General features: G+C 40.5%; 1 pseudogene across 1 annotated transcript in view; it reads right to left on the minus strand.

The window, feature by feature from the left end:
• LOC311528133 (dynein axonemal heavy chain 11-like) overlaps positions 1-22,141 on the minus strand; it is a 185,123-nt pseudogene that overhangs the window by 50,726 nt on the left and 112,256 nt on the right. The window contains exons 17-19 of the transcript in view: positions 5,015-5,128; positions 4,754-4,897; positions 653-843 (exon numbers count right to left, since the gene is read on the minus strand). The product of the transcript in view is annotated as a dynein axonemal heavy chain 11-like (transcript). The remainder of the gene's footprint in view (positions 1-652; positions 844-4,753; positions 4,898-5,014; positions 5,129-22,141) is intronic.

Here is a 22,141-nt window from a genome sequence, read left to right on the forward strand (position 1 = left end):
CATCTCTAAAATGGGGGTAATACTATTTGAAGTGATGCTGGATAAAGTGCTAAGCATTATCATATTATATGGCAAGCAAGCCACTGTAATACAGTATTATTGCTTCACTAGCAATTGTAGTCAAATATAACACTAATCGACTATGTATTTCCTATTAATACAAATGCTATTCATTCAATATCAAATTAGCACAAGTTTTTCTTTGCATTTGGAGTGACAACTGATTGATCTGCTATTTCATGTACCTAAGAAAAAGATTTTATTGATTCTCCTACACAGATTTGAAAGCAGGTATGTATTATCATCATCCTCATTTTACTAATGGAGAAACCGAGGCACAGAGAGGGGAAATGACTGGCCCAAGGTCGACCAGCAGGCCATTTGCAGTGTGCAGGAATAGAATCTAGGTCTCCTAGGTCCCAGTGGCCTATTTGTTGGACTACACTTACAAGGTCAAACCCTTCCAAATAAAGAAAGATGATAAAGTTACCACTATGCTTGAATCTAGATTTACAGCTATGACATTTTAAAAAAAGCATTTTCTCATATACTTTATTATGGCTATTGACAAGAAGTAAATTCTTTTGCATTTTCAGAAGAGTATGGCTGAAAGAAGAGAAATTTTTAAACTATAAATTAAACAGATTAATACTAGTTTAAAATGGAATCTAATTATATTAATAACCCAAGCACAGAATCTGACGACTGCTAAAGATTTTGTACACACAAATTCTGGGTTGAACTCTGGGTCACTAAGATAATCTTTTTTTTTATAGTCTTAACTCTGATTTCACGGGTGTGTTCCTTATCAAAATGTACAAGATTTTGGAGGAAATCATCTACCTAGAAAACAGAGAAAACACTGTGAAGATGTATTAATCGTGTAGTACAGGAAACTCAAGGAGCTTTTAGCACCTGCCACAAAGCACAAGCCCAGTAGATCTTGGTCAGTTTGCAACGGTATTTCCTCATTTGCTGCCAGTACTTAGAGAGGGTCTGGGGAGAGTGTCATATTCACAGTTCAGCTATGAGAGCGAAGCAAACAAAGATAAATTACCAACACTTAGAAACTACACAAGGGCACGTAGTGGAAGCCCTTTTTTCACAAACCTCTAGGTATATCCACATTCTAGAGGTTGATAACAAATGGCTCGAATCTATTTTTGTTAATCATTTTGAATGTTAACTTAGATAAAGATTTCTTATTTGTGGAAACCTGTTCTTCTTTCTAAATATTCTTTTCACTGAGGTTAATCAAGACCTGACTATCCAGATTGACCCCAAACAAACTTCCTCTTCCTTTCCCACGTTATCAGACAGATCTATCATGATCCACATATGTTGTACATGGCAAATTTAACTTGAGACATCTAACTAGTGAGAAACAACAGATAAGTTAATAAAAACAAAAATCCCACACAGAGTCCAAATGGATTGTTTTGTATGGTTTTCCTGGCTCTATATTTTTGCATGTTTATGGGGAAAAATCTTTATGAAAAAAAATTAAAATAAGAAACCTCCCTCTGAAATTAATGGGAGTTTAAATGAGTCTGGCTGGCAACACATGGCTCATAGTGTCCAATCCTGCTGTCACTCCACATGAGGAATTCCCATTGAAGTCAATGGGAGGTTAGTATTCAGGAGGACTGTAGGATAGCGTTTTCCCCTGGCTCCTATTACTATTTGCAGATGAGTAGTGCTGCTTTTTTAAACTCACATTACTAAGTATCTTGGGTATTAGCCATGACCTTTTTGTGCAGGTCTGTTCTTTGATCTCAACAAGTCTTTTGGGTAATCTAGCAATTTGCTAACAACAGCCTCAAAGAAAAATAACACAAAGCTTTCATTCTACATTCAAGCTATGCAAATACAGTGTCTCTCAATGATGTGTTTCATAATCACAGCTTTAAATGTGTATGATCATGGAGGTTTTCTAGCTGTTCCAGAATACTGGAATATATTTAATCTCTAGAGAAGATCAATATTTAATCCAGGTAATGACTGATTCACTAACATGAACCCTACTTGAAACTTAAAATAATTTATTTTCCTTTTATTCACTGAAGTTTGTTATTGTTTTATAATGAATAATAAGAAACCAAGGTAACTAAATATTTAAAGTTCATTACTTTGCAAAAATGTAATTTATAAATGCTTAATCTAAACAGCCTATTGGTCAATCATTAACTCAGTATTATATAACAACATGACTCAGTTTATTCTCTCAGTTGATAAACAACTTTGTAGCAAAACAAACTGATACTTCCTAGTAGTCAGATGAATAACCAAAGTGATAGAGCTGGATGCAGAAAGGTTAATTAATAATTCTGGCTAGACTCAAACTCTGAATATACAGTAGTCTAATGACATGGTCTTCTTACTTAGGGCTTTAATCTGCATGGGGCTGAATGCCCTCCACTCCCACTGAGAACGTTGTGCAGCACTGGACTCTAAGGCATGCTTCTGAAAGAGAAACCTATTTAGCAGCTATCGAGGGATGATTATAAGATAAGCACCTGAAAAGTCCACCTATAGTCTGGGCTTTCAGCAATTCTATGACTAAATTGGCTAACAATTTTACCTTTTCATTCCAGCACAGTGTAACTTTGTATAACTACCAGCCGTTTTCCCTTAGTTCATTTGTACTGGAGGATTTGGGTAATATTTTTGGAGGACATGGTTGGCGACATTAAAGGAGGCTGAAACCTGAGCTGGAGCTCTCCCACTCCCAAATTTCAGACAGACTCATACCTAAGTGATTCAGTGTCACCAGTGCTGTAAGCTACTTTAGCTTTTGAGTTGAATAAAAAACAAACAGCAAAATTTCATTTGGCATGTATGAAACTTCCCAACGTCACCATTCTTCACCTCAGAACTACCAAATGATTTTTTTTTCATGATTGTTTAGTAGCTTAGATATCCATAAGATTAACCCAAGCCAAGTCTGATATGTCTACTTTCTAACTATCCACAACATTTCTGATTACAGCACAAAGGGAAGAGTATTTTCTCTCACACACACTTGCATATACCCCTATCTCCAAAACCTCTGATTTTGCTCAGACTTTTCAGAAACATTCACCTTTGGATCAAGAATGGAAAATGTCAGCTTCACAGAATTAGTATGGAAAAGGTATACACAACCAGAAAATAGGATACAGAATGGAAGCTGGTACACAATCTTTATGCACTATGCTAGTCTGCTACAGGGGACTATCACAACTTCCTTCACAATCACACTTTCTTCATCCATTCATAAGCATCCACTGTGTCATCTAGCCCTACTCTCAGCATATACTAAAGCTTACCCCATTGGTAGGAATGGTGCTCCCACAGTGTTTATGAAAATTAGATAAGAAATTTCCTAGCATCCATAAGGTGTTTCCCTGTTGCCTGTACACCTTTGTGCCTTCTGCACTTTCAGAAGTATTTGTCCCATACTTTTTATGAGTGTGAGTTGCAAACAGAATTATTTCTCTAATGTATATCAAACTTAGTACACCTATTTGAAAATATGATCATCAATGAAAAATCCCCCTTCCTCCGAAAGTTCTGTAAACAAAGCACCACTGGGATAACTGCTATACATATGGGTGTTTATAACAAGCAGTTTTAAAGATGTTGGGCCTTATCCTACAGCCTCTATTTAATCAGAACTCCTGAAGGCTGACTGAGGATTGGGCCCATAAGCAGTAGTCAGTCCATTCATACTGTCCCAGGAGACAAAACTTGTACGTTAGCGCTGTGCTGCTTGACTAGGCCATAAAGCTTTAGGATGCAATGCTGAGACCAAACCTTTGCTGCTTGATGCTACTAACTATATGAAATTCATCAGCATGATAAGCGTTCCTCTCACGCAATATCAGTGGCTGCCTTTCTCATACAGTATGAAATTAATCCTTCACCAACAGCAACTGTTTTGCAGTCACTGTATCTTAGTTCACTAGACTCGCAGACAAATTGACAGGATTGTGATAGTGGAAGCTGGAGAAGGCAATCTGGAATAAAGGAAATGAGACACGGTGAATGGGCATGCCACTATCCTCCCTTTACCTCTCTCTTTGGGGTGTCAGCAATGCTCTCACCAGTCCTGCTCAGCAAAATGATGAGAGTTAGTACCTTCCTAGCCCCGAACACAGTGAATGGGGGTTATTTTCCTCTTGACACCTGTGCATTACTGATGGAATTACAGACATCCAAATCAAGTTGAAAACATAGAGCACAATGTGGGGTAGATAACCCCAGCACCTCCCCTTCTGGCTTTATTTGTTGACAGTATTTGACAGCCGGCAAGGTTAAAATATTCTTAAGTTTCAAGGGTGCAGATGCTTGAAGTAGTTCAGTCTGAACCAGTCTGATAATGACAGCCTTAGCTAGAGCTGTCACAGCACTACATTAAAAGTACATATTTGACTGAATTTTTTTTTTTAGATTCTTTTATAGCAAGACTTTTCTACAGTACTCGCCACTGTAGAATCTGGACTTTCAATTTACATCTTGGAGTTTACATTTAACAAGTATCATCTTGGGAAATTGTCAAATATGTCCTATAATTTTTAAGAAATAAAACAGTAAAGATGTCTGTATTTATGCTGAAACATTTTCTGAATTCATTTGACAAACTCCTGCCTTTTCTGTGATCTTTGGCATTTGTTGCAAATATCACAAATAAGCCAGCACACAGCAATAAAGACTTATTTACTTGGATTGCTCCCATACATAATACTTCTGAAACATTCTAACACATTGTTACCTTATTCATGTACATCTCTGCACTCTTCCAGCTTTGATCCTTTGGAATTTTGCCACTGGGAGACAAAAGGACTCGAACAGCAACAGTCACTTTGGTTACAAGAGCAGGGGAGTTAGGGAAAGTTCTCAGCTCAGTCACATTGAACTAAAACAACACAGGAAGGTTACAACTATGAATTGTACCAATGACAGCTCCGAAACTGCAAAGGAAGAGAAAAGAGTCTATTCACACCAGATAAGAGAAGCGAAGCAGAATTGTTACCCTGTTTAGAGTGGTTAAGGCAGCATTTGTGGCAGTAAGAGCAGGTCCAGCTTTGGCAAGGTCATCTCCAGAATCTTGCTGCTGCTTTGTCACTTTTGCTTGAATCTCAGCAACCTGGAAAACATCCCACAACCAGTTCCACACCACACTGTGATGTTGCTGCAGGGTAAACTATGACTGGAAACAGACATATTTATGGTTAATTTCAGCCCAGGAAATCCTATGACTTGGTATGCACAGGTGCAAACGAGGGCAGAATTTATCCCTTAATTTCAGTGTCTAGGTTTTAGCAAATAACTAGGTTTATTGTATTTGGCATATTTATCTCTCCACAGTCTCAATGATACTATATCTGTATGAAAGACACAAGTTGTATAAATGATTTGCTTAATTAAAAAACAGCATTATGCTGGCATTCAAAAATTTTCCAGGATAGCACTTAAGCCAGAGATGGGGTGCATACGCGCCAGAAACAAATATGATGAATCATATGCAAATATGAGACCAGACTAGATGCTCATGATGGTCCACTCTAAGTCTATAAATCTGTATTGCAAACAAACAGCTTTTAGGTAATGGAATGAGGCAGGTATATGAAATAAGTAAAATACTGAATTCCCTAACATTTCACAGCTTCCATCAACACCCTCTGGATACACAATATGAAAGAATAGAAAGGGGCAGTGATGACGGCTGTCACCAGCATCAACAATCCTAACAAGTGTCTGGCATATCAATCAAAAGGAAGACAAATGATTTGATAGCATTAATCAGAACTGGTCCCCAGATACCATGGCAAGTCACTTGAATTTGTGCCCAGTGCCAATTGTTCACTTTTTGGACGTTTGGACGTGCATGCTTCCTTGTGGATACAGTCATACTACAAACGCTGAAATAAATCAATAAAAAGTTGCTTTCGCTTGGCTGCAAAGGCAATCGTAAATGAGTTAAAGTTCAAAGAACCGGAGTAGAACAACTACTACTTGTTCCTAAGCATTAGCTGGTAAATGCCACATGCAGATGGGAACGATGACAGGCCTGACCCGAGGCAACTTTCTTCATGCTCTTGGAAACCACATCAGTGAGGGCACATGAGAAGGAGATGGGATGCTTCCCAGAGTCTCCAGCTACCCTAGGCAAGACAGGACAAATAGGAAAGCCTCAGGGAATCAATCCTGTTTCATGGTTTAACTGTTGCTATAAAGACAGTGCTGTAGGGGCAAAAGATCTTGCTAGAATCTTTCTGATGGACGTATAAAACGCCAGTCTGTGATTGTCACAGCTAAAATCTCTTAGCTAAAGAATTAGTCCTAGTGACATAACAAGGTAAACGTGTTTTGCCAGTCTGAGACTGGATTAGGATTTGTTAGCAGGGACTTTTCACATGGGACACTCATGTTACAAACAAGTCTGTGAGATTGATTCCCCCCACCCCACCATAAAGAGGTGGGTAGCAATTGCACCCAGATGCATCAGATGGCAGCAACTGCCCAGCATGGCTCACCATTGAGAGAGGCAGTAGATGTTCTCCTCGGGGAAGGCAGCTTTAAAACATGGCCAGGGCTCTGTAGGAATCCCACCAGCAGAGGTGCTACACTGAGTCAGCACATCCTTTAAGTGTGCTGCCCAATGCCATCTCCCAGTTATTGCGACCGGCTTTTGGAGCTGCACTGGCTGGCTCTTGGCTCCTTGGCAGTGAAGGCTTTGAGGGTGCCTTGAACCACTGGGATCCCCTGCTCTCCCTCAATTTGGATCTTCCACTATTGCGGCCCACAGCCTGGACTTTGCCAGCTGGAATTAATCAAGCTCTATATACATATGCACAAGCGTGTGTGTATATTTTCCCTGATATTTTACATGTGCTTATATGACAGATCAGCTCAGTCTTGTTTTTATTAGACGCATATATACCCTCTGCTCCTCATCATCCACTGTGACTTTTTCTTCGCTATTTCTATTATCCGATTTTGACAACGAGCACCTCAGTTTCGTTGCTTCTCAGATGAAGTTCTATTGCTTGAACAGCAAGTTTAGACTTCAGATCTTCCACCAAATTATCACAAGAGAAAACTGGTAATTAAGTTTTAACAAGATTTAAATTATATTAAAAACAGACAGCTAAAAGGAGAGACTGCTTTGGGCTTCATTGTAAATTTGTATAATTATTTTTAGACCTCTAGAGGATGCATAATTATGTTTCTGTATTTATAAAAATACTGCCCCGGAGGTACCAAAATGAATTTTACAGTCTGTTGATTTGCATATTAATGTTCATCTTGTGTCAGATATTTTCCTAACAATGAAATGTTCGCAACGATTTTCAAAATGGCCAGAGAACTTTACAATACTGCTGCCCTGGTTTTGAAAAAAACTGCTCTCGAATGAAAAAAAGGAGGAAGAACAAGAAACCATGGTGATAGGCATGGCATAAAAGCCCAGAAAAATAAGATAGATAAAAATAAGAGAACTATACCTACACCAAAACTAGAGAGAACATAGAAGTGTAAAGTTTAATTCTATCTCATGATTAAATGTTTTTGGCTCAGTTTACTTTTGTTCATGTGTAGCTAAATATTTAGACCTACATCCACAATAGTACTTAGGTGCCTCAGTCTCATTTTTAGGCTCCACTGACATCCACAAACCCACACTTGGCTGCCATGTAACCCTATAAGCATCTAAATTTTTTGCTCTAAAAGTTTCTGCCTCTGGGCATGTGCGCTGCATGCCTCACTCTAGGCATCCAGGCATCCACTGAAGCCCCAGAGCGACCTATGAGCCGGGGAGGATAGGCAGAGGAGCACCTATCTTGCCCATGGGACCTGAGAGGGTAGGCGTGCTCAGAAGCATTCAGCGTCAAGCTGATGGTGTTGGCAGTGCCCACCTTTTAACTTTAGTCCAGGAGTTACAGCACTCTTCTGAGATGTGGGAGATGCCTGTTCAAATCTTTTCTTCCCCTCAGGCGGAGGGGGGGAATTGGACCTAGTGTCCCACATCCCAGGTGAGGGCTCTAGCCACTGAACAATGGGATATTCTGATGTGGGGTGCCCTCAGTCTCCCCTGTTGAAGCTGTTCCACTTTGGATAAATACTTAAAGACTCACTGGGTGATAAAGAGAAAATGACTGGGTAGCCTGGTGGTCATGGAACCCATCTGGAAGGTGGGAGACCCCAGGTCCAGTGCCCCAGCTCCAATGATTCTTTCATTATTTCCTCACAGTGGAACAACAACAACAGGAGAGATAGAGGGAGACCCACATCAATATATCCCAGAGCTCAGTGGTTAGAACACTTGCCTGAGAGCTAGGAGTCTCCTGTTCAAACCCTATCTCCCCTACTATGGATGCCCTCCAGACTTCCAGTCTGAGGAGGAGATTAAGGGGGACACAGACTTTACTTGTTGCTGCCTCAAAATCGTCTTTAAAAGCTAGGACAGCAATGGTGAAGGAAGGAGCTCTGAACCAATGCACTATTTGCACCACCAGAGGGATTCTGGGCCAAGCTCTGGAGCCATGCGAACTTTGGTATTCCAAGAAGAGACCAGGAACGGTCAGGGTCCAAAATGTTTTACACTGGAAATCTCCTCTTTAAACTTCCAAAAGGAACTCACCACTGGCCTTCCCTCCCGGCTTATTTTTGCCTGTTACTTTATAAAACATTCTTTTTTTATGTCCATAAGAGATTTTCAAAGACACAAACTCTAACTCCCATTGAAAGTTAATGTCAGTTGGGTGCTTATCTGCACTTTGTGCTTCTGAAAATCTCCCACTTAAAATATATTTTTTTAAAAAACAGTAATAATAGCAGGATCATACTAATAATATAGGATCCAATCCTGCAGTCCACGTGTTGGCAAACTCTCACCGACATTCAGTTAACACAGTGAAAACAATGTGAGATTTTCTTGCGAATGGACAGCAGAATGAGACCCATACTTAATGGTAATCCAGTTTTCTTATGACAAACCGTAAACCCAATGAATTTATTATCTTCATATGGAACAAATTTATTGCCTACTAAAATAATGTAGTATTACTACCATTGCTAAAGCAATAATCTTACACAGTTATTTGTATTTTAATTTTATATATAGCTTATCATCCAACTTTATAAAGAGATCTATGTAGGCGTTTTTTGATTCACACACAGAGTAGAACTGAGATGTACTCTGTGTGCCAAAATTAAATGAAAAAGTGACAAAGTACAGTGTCTAATATTAGCAGATAAGTTGACTTTTATGCAAAATGCTGCGTGTCAGTCAACTGCTGGCATAGGGCAACATTTGTTAGTCCCTAAATGATCTGATTGCATGGTCACAACTACCATTTCTGTGAAGCCTCATTCAAGGAGATATTAATGGCCATTATTGAGCTGCAACACAAAGGTATCACAGAGGGAAAGTACAAATGACACTCTTCAGCTGTTCCTTGTAAGCATAACTCCTGAAATGTGATCTTTTGACCTATATTCTCTTATCAGAATGTTTAAAGGATCAGTAAAAAGGTTAAAACAAGAAAGGACTGAGCTAAATGTTTCTGTAAAATTAAAAGATTGATTGCAAACTGGCTACCATATAATATTGGGTGGGGTGTGTGTGTGTGTGTGAATTAGGTTGCCTAAAAAACGAAGTCCAGCAAGTTCTTAGGATTTTATAATGGACAAACATTTGGGGGGTTGTTTGAGAAAGTTTGCACCTGTACTTTTGCATCCACAACCAACCTCAGGAACAAAGCTGCAGATGCAATTCCAAGGGACTCATCCTTACAAAGTGCTAAATGTCTCCTGCAATGCAAAAGTGGGACATGAAGATGCTTAGTCTCTTGGAGAATACAGTACTATTCAGCACAAATCACAGCACAAATCACAGCATTTAGATGTCTAACTACTTGAACTTCTAAATGCACGCACCTCGAAATGCTACTATGGATTTGTCGCTCAGACTCTGTTGCTTATGAGTTTTAAAACCAAGTCCACAAATGCATAGCATGTTTGTTGCTGTTTAAAATGTTCCAGTTTTGTTTCCAATGCTATTAAACTGTGGGTCGACTGTAAGATTTTCAGGGCAAGGACCTATTTGCTTGCCGCTGCTGTTTGCTCACCAACTGTATAATGCCATTTATAATAATAATAGCTCTGTTTTGATAGCTAATAAATAACACAAATATTTGAAAGAGCTACCTGTAAAGCTGTCGCCTGGAGCTTTTGTAAACCGTTTTCCAGTCTTTCCATGTTTTGAACCAACTCTTTTCTCTTCTTCCCAAGTAGATTCTGGTAGAGTTTGATAAGAGCTTTCTGGAACTTAGGAGCTGCATAGTTATGTTGTTTTTCATTCTGCTCCTACTTGACATGTATTTCATTAACACTAGTGTGTGCAAAAGCAATGAAGTGGCTGAAATGCAAATACATAGAAAATAATACTTTGTAATATACAAACGAAATCCCCTATTTTAGGCTCTAATCAAGGTGATGTTTTGCAAGCAACGTTTAACATCACTAGTTGATTTAATCTCTCTTTTTCAAGATGATGCTAACAATTAAGGGCCTGTTTGTGGTTGGCTTTTGTGTGCGGGCAGGGAATGAGATGGTATAAGCATCCTTCTTCCCCACCTGGGCAGCCGGCACACGGGTCAACCACACCTGTAGTGCTTTTCTCAAGTAGCGCAGGGACTGCTCCTATTCTGAGACTCCAGGAGCACAATCCAAAGGGACAGGGGAGGTTTGCAGAACAGGCCCAGTACACCAGAGGGGGTATGTTGCACCCAGTGAAGAGATGTAACAACAGGCCACGACGCGGCGCAATCTGCCTCCTTGAATTCCCCAGTGGCAGCACTTTTTACTCTGGACTGTTTGCATTTTGCAGAGTTTACCCTAGATGAAGGAGAAAATAAAAGTGCTTTGAGGGATGTCTGATTTTGCAGAGATGGAGCATCACAAAGAAATAGACATTAAGGTCAGATAGGGTGACCAGACAGCAAATGTGAAAAATCGGGACAGGGGATGGGGGGTAATAGGAGTCTATATAAGAAAAAGCCCCAAATATCGGGACTGTCCCTATAAAATCAGGACATCTGGTCACCCTAAAGTCAGATGACTAATGACAATACAACTATCCATACCTCCTTAGTAAAACTGTTCATGCGATACCCTCTGAACCTGATCTATTACTAGCACCTTGTGCCAGGAGTTTGCACACCTGTGTAGTACTTGGCTGCCTCATTATACAGAAACTGCACCTAGACCCTTTCTTTTCTGACTGGTGTCATTCTGGAGTAATACATCATTGGGTACCATACTAGGTGATGCATTACATGAATACATCAGAAAATCAGCTGGCTTAGTCTCTCAATCCTTGGAGTCCAGCAACAGCTGGCAGTGATGATGCATTACACAAACACCCCAGTCTATCATTGCAATACATCAGAGCAAGGCACTGGTCCAAAGGTGTACTACTCAAAAGATGGCATTGCTGAAAGAATCTGTCCAGGAGAAGGAATCTAGGTTAATTATGGAACAGAAGGTACGGTCCACTGCTAAGAGGAGGAGGCTTCTTCGCTTCAAATTTTTGATGCATTGGTAAAATACAATTTGCATTCAGACAGATTACATTACAAGAGCGGGTCATGTTGTAACTATAATTACTCAGTTGGAGACAAACACCACAGCTGGGTCAAGACACTGTCACCTGTGTTGCGTATCAGAGTAGAGATTAGCTACAGTTCATAAAAAGTCTCTGTGGGCGTTGTTCTGCCCTTGTGTGCAGAGGTTTCCCATTGACTGGGAATGCTGCTCATGCAGCTGAGGGCAGAATTTGGGTCTGAAGTTTCAAGGGAGCCTTCTTATGATTGAGACCGCTCACCACGAAAAGGGTTTGTCTGTGCCTGATGCCATGTGAGGAACGCACATGACTCCCATTCAGAAGATGATGGACTGGCAGTGGATACGAAGCAGGACTCTGGTGAGGCCTGTTTTCAACAGTGGCTCCCTCAAACATGTTAGAACAGCGCTGGGGACAAAGTTACCAAGTATCACTTTTTCAAGTCCAGCTCCTCTCAGACTAGGTTGCTTTCAGAGCCCTTCACTGGCATCTAATTTAGCGCTGTCACATCCTTTCTCCAGACTCACTCCCAGTTCTGATAGCCCAGATAACTCCTTACACTCCAACACAGATGTGTTGTAGATGGTGAAGTAAGTGTGTTGTGTCTCATCCTAGTGTATGGTGGAGGGTGCACTGGCTCTTCCTGTCCCCACACCCACTTGACCCATTTATTCAGTGCTTCTCATTGTGCTCAGCTGATGAGAAATACTCCTGTGAGGAACACACTACTTCCTCAGGATTCAGACACATGAGCAGAGGGCTGATCGGTGTTTCACATGCAAACCCAGTGATGAGATGCTTTCCCACTAGCAGGCAGGGCAGCATACAGACACCTCCAGATATTGGCCCTCCTGCAGATACTGACCACTGGTTAGAACTATGGCAGCTGTTGGTGCTCTTCACCTCCTACTGCTGAAACTATTACTACTAGACACTGATTTACAACCATGAGTTTGCACCTTTGAATCCCTCCACTGCCGCCTCACTGCCCCGCATATCAAGTTCAAACTTCTTCCCCAGCACACCTCTCTGACTTCATCTCCTACTGAATGCCTCTCCCCTCCTCCACTGATGACAGCCTTTTCTTCTTGTCGGTCTCACGCCTGTCTGCATGTCCTTTACAACACTGCTCCTAGGCTTGGAACACCCTTCTATACCAGAGTTCATCAGCTCACTTACTTCAGTCCCTTAATTTATTTCTGCTGTATTACCTACAAGAAGTACAACTAAAAACTTAACGATTTGCTACAGAACCTCAATATATACATAAGCCTCAATATATACATACATAATAATATATACATATTATTTTAACCCTTGTCCTACCCTTCCCCACGACTCTGTCACCCCTTCTAAAATTGGATCACTAATTCCTCAAGGTAGGCCTTTCCTACATATGTGAATCCATTAAGCCCCTATGCCCATTTCGAAGCAATATAAAAATAACAAATAATAATAGTATCTCAGTGTATGCTCAATTCTAATCTTTAATACATTTTCAGGGAAAGTCTCTGGCTACCGTGGCATCTGAACTAGATAAAACAAGGAAGCTGCATCAGAACTGATGATAGATATAGGAATGGCACTTGGGAAGAGGGACTTCACAGCCATATCAAAGAGATATTCGGAGTGAGAAAGGGAATAGAAACTAGAGAGCTTGAAGTAAAAGAAACAACAAAGTCCAACACTGTCTACACTGCAATTAGACACCCGTGGCTGACTCATGCCAGCTGACTCAGGCTCGCGGGGCACAGGCTGTGTTGCTGTTTAATTGCATTGTGGATGTTCAGGTTCAGGCTTGAGCCGGAGCTCTGGGACCCTTCTGCTCCTTCAATTTTAATAAAAAAAAATTAAAAGCTGTTTAATAACATTCTCAAAATCCTAATGAAATATTTTATTTGGGGTCCAACAAAATGCTCAGTTCACTGAGATGCTCAATCCACCTGATACCTGTCCCGTTCTAGCTGGGACACTAGTCAACACTGTTATTCTGCAAAAATATGATTAATAGCATATGTAAATATAATGACTCAAATACATGAATGGGGGTGGCTATTTCAGGAATGTGTCATATATTTGCTCGAGACAGTTTTAGGATTTGCTTTGTTGTTCAAAAGAAGATCTAATCAGTCTCCTGTCTGTGAAAGATGTCACTCACCCGGAGATGCACGACAAGCAGCCCCATGGATAACACAGCAAGAACAGACAAATAGTACTGAATGATTAATAGTTAATAAGAACTGACTCACCCAAGACACTTATACCTTCCTCCATAAGATGAGCAAGGTTCAGAATAAATTATACAAATTTAGAGATGAATGTAGATGTTGTGTCTTTCGCTGCAGTACCACATTGTTGTACTCTTGGGGTCTGGAGCAGTTCACAAGGGTTAAGGACGATGGAGCCATAAAGCCACGATGGGAACTTGGGGTTGAACTCTAGCTGCTCACTCGAAATAAAAACAGAGTTGCTGTGTGTCTTCACTACTGTTTTAACCCAAGTTAAGAACACACCTTTTTTTTTTTTTTTTTTTACAGTGTAAACATACCGTAAGACTGCAAGGTCTTCAGAGCCGGGAATTTATTTTCTTCCTTCTCTATAAGCACCATGCACAGCAACAAAGCTGTATACCTAACTAATAAATGTGGCAGTTTAGTGTGTACATATGTAATAAGAAACATGTTCTAATGGGATTAATGGCTCAATCCCACCTACTAGTTGGCTTGCTTCTTTGCTGGTGAATTGTATCACTTCCAAGAGAGGTGCTGAGGCACTCTGAATAAAAGAAGGTACAGTCAAACCATAAACATGTGTAAGTATTTTAAATCTATTAGCTATATTCTGCCCTGACTTATAGTAGGGGCTGCTTTGGGCACAAATCAAGGTACACTTTACCTTAATTCCGTCCTTCTTTTAATGCACAACTCCCAGTAATAAACACTGAGGAAAAGTTCATTATTTTTCAAAAATCTAATTTAGGCATCTACTTGAAACTACTGCAGCACTTGAATCTGGCACTTTCTGTGATATCAGTGCTCCATTGTTACTTAGTATTTGGACAGCTGAGTTACAATTCTGGAGCACTATATTGTTCTGTTTCTATGAAAATCACTTCTTGTGTTGACTACGCTTATTCTTTTCCACTTCATTTCTATATTATAAATCAACTTAAGATCATCAGGGATATTATTAGGAACTTATTGTTGCCTTTTTCAATGCACTTTTGAATACCAGCACTCCTCAGTCACAAGTGTCAGCATATTAAGTGCTGTTCAGGCATCTGAAAATAATATATCCCACTTCTAAGGCTTCCATTGCATTAGTAGTATGTTGATTATTACAGCAAATAATAAAACACTGCAAAATTGTTTTCTCCCCCACCCTAATAACATAAATAAAAGGAGCAATTAATTTCCTACAATAAAAACAGGCAATACAATAACGAACAAATGTAGAGTTTCTTCATTAGTGCATCAAATTGCAAAACGGAAACATATAATTTCAAAAGGCTCAAAAGTAAAAATGGAAACACAGCTGATGTTGCGTCAGCATGTAGGCTACAAAAAGAATGAGGCTTGCACAGCTCCCAGCCAGCCTTCTTGGATGAGCCAGTTCAGTTAAAACTTCTAAACTAAACCCTCTAAGGTCTAAGCCGTCGCTTGCTCTAAAAATACATCACTCTCTTTCCAGTAGGCTTTATTTTTTGTATTTGAGACAACCCGTTTTCTAAGCCCTTACTGCTAGTTACCTGTATAATTCTACAAGCTCATAGTATTGCAGCTGATCTCAAAACTTCAGTGTCATGTGTATGCACAGATAGATTCAGAAACAACAGTTGTTCAAATGGCATTTGAATACACAAACAAAACATATTACACTTCACATACAGTTGCCAGCAGTACTTTAAAATCCACAAGTTCCTCACTGATATTCCGGTTGGTTGATTGGTTTTTAGTTGCTGAAAAAGATGACACTTTTTTTTTTTTTTGACATTTTGTGCAATTTTACAAGTATTCAGGGCACATTCCCTGCTTTGCATGGAAAATGTATTTGCACAGTTGTCAGAATAATGGACAGGGAGAGAATGATAGGAAAGAGCACTGATCTTTGCTTGCTATTACATACAATAGCCCAGTAGGAATCATGATGTGTTGTGAGACAAACTGTGTCCCATCCTGGAACATATTAAGTTTGTCTCTAGGACACACATGACTTCACTAGGGTGTCTAACCTCATTCATAATAGATGCTAATCTTTTCAGGGCTGACTGATGACAGCACTTCCTGCCCTTCACGGAATTAGAGCTGGGTTTTATCAAAGGACTCAAACTGCCTGCTAATTAGACTAATTCCCTTCATCATGAATTATTTATTTCCATTGGTAACCGATCACTGTGACATTAATGGGTTCTGCTCAACTTAGTTTCATACTAATATACACTATAAGTTAAATGTTTAAAAACTCTTGATACTTTACTCCAGGTCAAGTGTATCCTAGTCTAACTCTTGACAGTTTCAGTGAAGTTTTGATTGGTAAGTTCGAGTAACAACTAAAAAATAGAAAACAAAAATGCAGAATGGCTTTAAATTCTGCAAGCACATTTGTTTTTTCCCAGTTATCATGTGACTGAGGCAAAATGAACATGTACCTAGGGCTCAAGGGTGCGAAATACCGACCCACAGCTTCCAGTGGTTTTGATAAGAGTTCATGGTGAGATTCTGCAGTGTTTGCACATCCAAAACTCCCATTCAGTGCAAGAAGTTTCAGGCTATAAGTATCAAGGCTAAGTGAAGGCAAATGATAGGTCATCAAGTTAATGGGGACATACATTGAATTAACCCTAATTCCAAGTAAGGCTAAATTGTAAGAGCCACAAAATGCTTTACCCTAATCAGAAAAATATTATACCTCAGTTACTATTATATATATATCCCTTTATAAAATACCTTGATGTATCTTACTATTTAAAGACTAAACTCTAAGTTTGCTGAAAATATATGGTTAATTATCAAACTGCTTAATTAGTTTCTAAGTGTGTGTGTATATATAAACATTTTACTTGGTATAATATTTCAATTTTCCTCAAGGTAATGGATGATGTTTTACCCCGCTATCATTAGCGCTGAATTTACACCACACCTTTGACACATGGAGTAGTTATGAATCATGCTTATGCACAGTATAGTACAATGTCATTGTTTTCTCCCTGCCCTCACTGTTTAGGGCCCAGTCCTGCAAAAGTGCTATGTGCTTTCTGGAGGTGATGGGCACACTCAACTCCAGCAGGTGTTGAGCATACTCTGTACCTCCAATGGGGTGCACAGTGGTTGCAAGGCTGGGCCCATCATTTGAAGTTGAATGTATTCCATGTGCATCTGCACTTAAACGCTCTATTCTCTCTCTGATCCTGTCAAGTCAGTCAGAGAATAGGTTTTATTCCTGTTTAATCATCCTGCCTATAAAGTGTTGTAAAACAAAATGCCTACAAGACCTAGACGGATCAACAGCCAGGTTTTTTGTATTAATGAGTGTAGAATAATAACTACAATGAGATATCTGGACAGAATAGTCTACAACTCCTGGAATAATAAAAATTTGTACAGGGCATCTGACAGACATTCTTGCATAGTAGAATCTAAAGAAGAATGTGTGATTTTAATGCAAAGTGATGTTTCATAGAGGTTTGGTTAAAAAAAAGAGAGAGATCATATTCAGGAAGTATATGTACATTTTGGTCACAGTGGGGGTTACTTTCACTGTGAAAATAAAGGTGTTATTTTTCTACTATTGAAATAATACAGAATCAATGAGAAACAACTGTGAACTTCAATGGCATCGAGGGGTTTCTGTTGACATCATAAACCACAAAAGCAGAGCTCGAATGGATTGAGATGTCACTAGAAACCCCAAGATGGCATTATAGCCTTGTTTTTCTATGTTGCTTTCCACCCCATAAATACATGAAATCCAACTTTTATTTTAATTAGAAAAAATAAACCTCTCATCTTCCTAGTTCCTATCTCTTCTTTCGGGTTTTCCTCTCATCCTGTTTTCCTCCATCCTCCTCTTGCCTTTTCTCTCCTTTCCTACTCACTATTCCCCTCCCCTCCTGCCTCTTTCATGCCTTCAAGCAAACAGCTGCTGGAATGGGCAAATTATGAGATTTTGCGGGACATGATAGCAGTGATTTCTAATGTCATTTCAATAGTGCAAATAGTAATTTTGATAATACAGATAGACTATTCTATTAGACAAAAAGAGGCATCAGTCAAGTACCTCTCATTATGTGTACAAAATTCCTGGCCAACAGCATAAGATTTCAAAGAGCTGGGCTGTCTCTAAGCAACTACTGATGCAGCCACATAAAATATCTTTCAGTTCAGATTTAATATGACTACTTCTAATAATAATAATAATAGACACTTATATGGTGTCTTCCATCTGATGATCTCAAAGCATTTTACAGAGGCTAATGAATTAAGTCTCAAGAGCCCTCTTTTATGTAGATACTATACCCATTTCACAGAGGTATACGTTATTTGCACACAGATCCTGATCCCATTGCATTCAAAGAGATTTTTGCCTTTGCCTTCAGTGGGCACAGGATCAGGACGACAGTGAGTAAACAGAGTCAATAATAGAACTCGGCTCTCCTGATTCACGATCCTGTGCTTTAGCCACTGGGCTGGACATTGTGTTGTGTGTCGACTTGTGTTCATGGAGGGACAGACGAGGACAAGCTGGACAAAGGTGACGTTGCTTCTCCTGGTATTATTGAGAGAATATCTTCTCCACATGCTGTCGTACAAACACTATATGAAACATTTTGATTCACATTTCTAACTTACAGTTCACCTAGAAAAGGTAGACTTTGCTCCTCATTGCTCTTCTGTCATGAACAGACCCACCAACTCACGTTTGAATTTTTATTTTATTTTTTTTTAAAAAGGTGTTCTGGAACCGTATCCTGTTGTATAAATAACATTGCAACCTTAAATCTAGCTTTTACTATAATGAAAGCCACCATGCCATACAAGAAACAGAAAGAGGACACTATACAAACACATATCAAACATTTCCCATATAATAGTAATTGCAATTTGCTTGTAATATCCTTAGACCTGTGAGATGTATGCTGTCTTATTCAGGGTGTTACTAAGTTGTGCTTAATAGATTTGACTGATATCACAAGATTTTGACAAAAAGATGTCATTTGCATCATCTACAAAGTGTTCTGCTTTATATTTATTTTTTTGAAAGTTCTGGTTTTTGAAATACATGATAAATAAACCCCCAGAAAAACAGGAGAAAATGTGTTTAAGGTATTTTAGTTTTACAACTGCAATTATTGGATGATTTAGTTGCAGGGAGAAATAGAGAGATCAAAAAGTGCAGTAGAGAAGGTCACAGGAGCTCTAAAAGGGATAGTGTTATAAAAAGGCCAAAGCAGCACAGAGTAACAGGAGATGTCATCATGGGCAACCTTTATAAAAAACAACAAGTTTGTATCATGTTCATGAATGTGCAGAATAAATTTAAAGCAGGTCCAAAGATCAGGAATTCTATGCACTGAGAGGGATGAGGGTGGGGAGGAGGGGTTTGAACTTTGCTACAGTAGAAAACCTTTGTGATAAAAACTAATTTTGAGCAAAAGATGAAAGAGGAAATTGTTGTGGTATTTCAAATGATAATGCTGGATTCCGACATTAAGCATAGCAGGTAGGCATATCCTGCGTGGATTTTAAAAGATGTTTGTTTTTAAAGTCCTGGTCACTGAAGTGCTAATGAAGCATCAGAAAATAAGTTTGCATAGAGGGGGGCATGAGCTATAGAGGTGGTGACAGGAGTACTGCGGTGGGATCCTAGAGCAGTACCAGAGTGACAGGTTATTCTGAGACACAAAGAAGGCACTGGAGAGTTGGCACGGTCAGCTCCCAGGTACAGAAAGGAGATAAGAAAGCAGTAAAAATATAATCTGATTGGTTTAGCAGCAGGCTGATCTGGAGTGGACTACAGAAGATCAGAAATTGTCTGTCCCTTCTATCAGACTGCCATTCACACTAACAGTGTTATTTCACGAAGTGGAGTTTGCATCGTGTACGTGTCACTCTCTTTTCAGTTAAAAAAAAAAATCACTCTAGTAAGGGCAGTGAAATTTAGCCTCTACTAGCACTGTGATGGAGAAGCTGCCGAGACCCATCAAGCCCTAGGATCGCTATCCCTTCCTGCTTCTCCACGTGGGCACCAATCATACTGCCAAGAATGACCTTGAGCAGATCACTGCAGACTACGTGGCTCTGGGAAGAAGGATAAAGGAGTTTGAGGTGCAAGTGGTGTTCTCGTCCATCCTCCCCGTGGAAGGAAAAGGCCGGGGTAGAGACCGTCGAATCGTGGAAGTCAATGAATGGCTACGCAGGTGGTGTCGGAGAGAAGGCTTTGGATTCTTTGACCATGGGATGGTGTTCCAAGAAGGAGTACTAGGCAGAGAGGGGCTCCACCTAACGAAGGGAGGGAAGAGCATCTTTGCAAGCAGGCTGGCTAACCTAGTGAGGAGGGCTTTAAACTAGGTTCACCGGGGGAAGGAGACCAAAGCCCTGAGGTAAGTGGGGAAGTGGGATACCAGGAGGAAGCACGAGCTGGAGCGCGTGAGAGGGGAGAGCTCCTGCCTCATACTGAGAAAGAGGGACGATCAGCGAGTTATCTCAAGTGCCTCTACAAAAATGCAAGAAGCCTAGGAAACAAGTCCTGGCACAGTCAAGGAATTATGATGTGATTGGAATAACAGAGACTTGGTGGGATAACTCACATGACTGGAGTACTGTCATGGATGGATATAAACTATTCAGGAAGGACAGGCAGGGCAGAAAAGGTGGGGGAGTCGCATTGTATGTAAGGGAGCAGTATGACTGCTCAGAGCTCCGGTATGAAACTGCAGAAAAACCTGAGTGACTCTGGATTAAGTTTAGAAGTGTGAGCACCAAGGGTGATGCTGTGGTGGGAGTCTGCTATAGACTACTGGACCAGGGGGATGACATGGACGAGGCTTTCTTCCGGCAACTCATGGAAGTTACTAGATTGAAGGTCCTGGTTCTCATGGGAGACTTCAATCACCCTGATATCTGCTGGAAGAGCAATACAGCGGTGCACAGACAATCCAGCAAGTTTTTGGAAAGTGTAGGGGACAATTTCCTGGTGCAAGTGCTGGAGGAACCAACTAGGGGCAGAGCTCTTCTTGACCTGCTGCTCACAAACTGGGAAGAATTAGTAGGGGGAAGCAAAAGTGGATGGGAACCTGAGAGGCAGTGACCATGAGATGGTGGAGTTCAGGATCCTGACACAGGGAAGAAAGGAGAGCTGCAGAATACAGACCCTGGACTTCAGAAAAGCAGACTTTGACTCTCTCAGGGAACTGATGGGCAAGATCCCCTGGGAGAATAACATGAGGGGGAAAGGAGTCCAGGAGAGCTGGCTGTATTTTAAAGAATCCTTATTGAGGTGACAGGGACAAACCATCCCGAGGTGTAGAAAGAATAGTAAATATGGCAGACGACCAGCTTGACTTCACAGTGAAATCCTTGCTGATCTTAAATACAAAAAAGAGGCTTTCAAGAAGTGGAAGATTGGACAAATGACCAGGAAAGGGTCTAAAAATATTGCTCGGGCATGCAGGAGTGAAATCAGGAAGGCCAAATCACACCTGGAGTTGCAGCTAGCAAGAGATGTTAAGAGTAACAAGAAGGGTTTCTTCAGATATGTTAGCAACAAGAAGAAAGTCAGGGAAAGTGTGGGCCTCTTACTGAATGAGGGATGCAACCTACTGACAGAGGATGTGGAAAAAGCTAACGTACTCAATGCTTTTTTTTGCCTCTGTCTTCACAAACAAGGTCAGCTCCCAGACTGCTGCACTGGGCAGCACAGCATGGGGAGGAGGTGACCAGCCCTCTGGGGAGAAAGAAGTGGTTCGGGACTATTTAGAAAAGCTGGACGAGCACAAGTCCATGGGTCCGGATGTGCTGCATCCGAGAGTGCTAAAGGAATTGGCAGATGTGATTGCAGAGCCATTGGCCATTATCTTTGAAAACTCATGGCGATCGGGGGAAGTCCCGGATAACTGGAAAAAGGCTAATGTAGTGTCCATCTTTAAAAAAAGAGAAGGAGAATCCTGGGAACTACAGGCCAGTCAGCCTCACCTCAGTCCCTGGAAAAATCATGGAGCAGGTCCTCAAGGAATCAATTCTGAAGCACTAAGAGGAGAGGAAAGAGATCAGGAACAGTCAGCTTGGATTCACCAAGGGCAAGTCATGCCTGACTAATCTAATTGCCTTCCATGATGAGATAACTGGCTCTGTGGATGAGGGGAAAGCAGTGGATGTGTTGTTCCTTGACTTCAGCAAAGCTTTTGACACGGTCTCCCACAGTATTCTTGCCAGCAAGTTAAAGAAGTATGGGCTGGATGAATGGACTATAAGGTGGATAGAAAGTTGGCTAAATTGTCAGACTCAATGGGTAGTGATCAATGGCTCCATGTCTAGT

Source organism: Lepidochelys olivacea (genome assembly GCF_965140295.1).
Source record: "Lepidochelys olivacea isolate rLepOli2 genome assembly, chromosome: 11".
Taxonomy (NCBI): Eukaryota; Metazoa; Chordata; order Testudines; family Cheloniidae; genus Lepidochelys; species Lepidochelys olivacea.